The sequence below is a fragment of the Neophocaena asiaeorientalis genome, unplaced genomic scaffold (genome assembly GCF_003031525.2).
Source record: "Neophocaena asiaeorientalis asiaeorientalis breed wild unplaced genomic scaffold, Neophocaena_asiaeorientalis_V1.1 scaffold740, whole genome shotgun sequence".
NCBI lineage: Eukaryota > Metazoa > Chordata > Mammalia > Artiodactyla > Phocoenidae > Neophocaena > Neophocaena asiaeorientalis.
In genome coordinates this window covers 490,591-492,723 of record NW_020172184.1, presented here as the reverse complement: position 1 = coordinate 492,723, position 2,133 = coordinate 490,591, and positions in this window count along the sequence as shown.

Here is a 2,133-nt window from a genome sequence, read left to right as displayed (position 1 = left end):
AAAGGGTCTTCTATCCATGCAAAATAAAAGGCTACAACAAAGGAAGAATGTATAGGAAAGGAAAAATCCCACTAATAAAGGGAAATACATAGTAAAGCCTGTGGATCAACCACTTAAATAAGCTAGTATGAAGAGTAAAGAACAAAAATTGTAAAATCAACTATAACTGCAATGAAAAGTGAAGGGAGAAATATGAAGATGTAAAATATGACATGAAAAACGAATCACGGGGAATGAGAGTAAAAAAAAATGTAGATTGTTTCAAATGTGTCTGGGCTTCAATGACTACCAGTACAAAACAAGAAGATACAGTTATACCTCAACATATATGAATCCCATGGTAACCACAGTTCAAACACATACAACAGATACACAAAAACTAGAGAGGAAGGAACACAGGATATCACTAAAGAATAATATCAAACCAAAAGGGAAGTAACTAAAAGAATAGAAGAGTGAAGAAACACAAAAACAACCAGAAAATAAGTAACAAAATGGCATATACTTATCAGTAATCACTTTAAATGTCAATGGACTAAACGCTCCAGTCAAAAGACATAATGTGGTTTATTTGATAGAAAAACAAAACCAATCTATATGCTGCTAACAAGAGACTCACTTCCAAACTGGACACATACAGACTGAAAGTGAGAGGATGTAAAAATATATTTTATGCAAATGTAAATGACAAGAAAGTGGACTAGCAATACTCATATCAGACAAAATGGACTCTTAAACAAAGTCTATTAAAAAAATGAGGGACCTTATATAACGATAAAGGGGTCAACACAAGAAGGGGATATGACATGCATTAATCTGTATGCACCTAATATAGGAGCAGATAAATAAAGCAAATATTAACAGACATAAAGGGAGTAACTGACAATCATACAATAATACAATAATAGTCGGAGACTTTAATAACCCACTGATATCTATGGACAGATAATGCAGACAGAAAATCAATAAGGAAAGAGTAGTCTTAAATGACACACTGGACCAGTTGGTATTAACAGGTATCTATAGGACACTCCATCCAGAAACAATATAATATATATTTTTGTCAAGTGAACATATAATATCCTTCAGGATAGATCACGTAACAGGCTGCAACACAAGCCTCAATAAATTTAAGAGGAGAGAAATTATATAAAGCATTTTCTGTGGTCACAACAAGATGAAACCAGAAATCAATTACAGGAAGGAAAATGAGAAAAGCATAAATATGTGAAGTATAAACAAGATGCTACTAAAAAACTAACGAGTCAATGAGGAAATCAGAAAATACCTTGAGACAAAGGAAAATAAAATACAACTTTCCAAAATCTATAGGATTCAGCAAAAGTAGTTCTGACAGGGAAGTCTAGAGCAATAAAGGCCTATCTCAAGAAACAAGCAAAATCTCAAATAAACAATTTACCATCTATAGGAATTAGAAAAAGAACAACACACAAAGCCCAAAGTCAGCAGAAGGAAAGAAATAACAAAGATCAAAGGGAAAATAAATTAAAAATAGAGATAAAATAAGATCAATGAAACCAAGCACTGTTTTTTTAATAAAGTTAACAAAATTGGTAAGCCAGCAGCCAGTCTCATCAAAAATAAATGAAAGGACCCAAACAAACAAAATAAGAAATGAAATGGAAGAAATTACAAGAAATGTCAGAAAGATTAAAAAAGAATATACTATGAACAGCTATATGCTAATAAAATGGGACAACACAGAAGAAATAGATAAACTTCTAGAAGTAATCTTCTGACAATGAATCAGTAAGAAATAGACAATTTAAACAGACCAATCACTAATAATGAAATTGAATTTTTAATTAAAAACCTCCCAGCAAACAAAAGTCTAGGACTGGACAGCTTCACATAAGAAAATATAAACACAAAAAGAAAAGCTAAAACAATATGTATCCTTCTCAAACTATTCCGAAAAATTGAAGAGGGTGGAACACTCCCACACATTCTATGAGGCCACCATTACCGTGATACCAAAACCAGACAAAGAACTACAAAAAAAGAAAAGTACAAGCCAATATCTTTGATGAACATAGATGCAAAAATCCTCAACAAAATACTAGCGAGCCAAATCCAACAATATATAAAAAGGATCATACACCATGTTCAAGT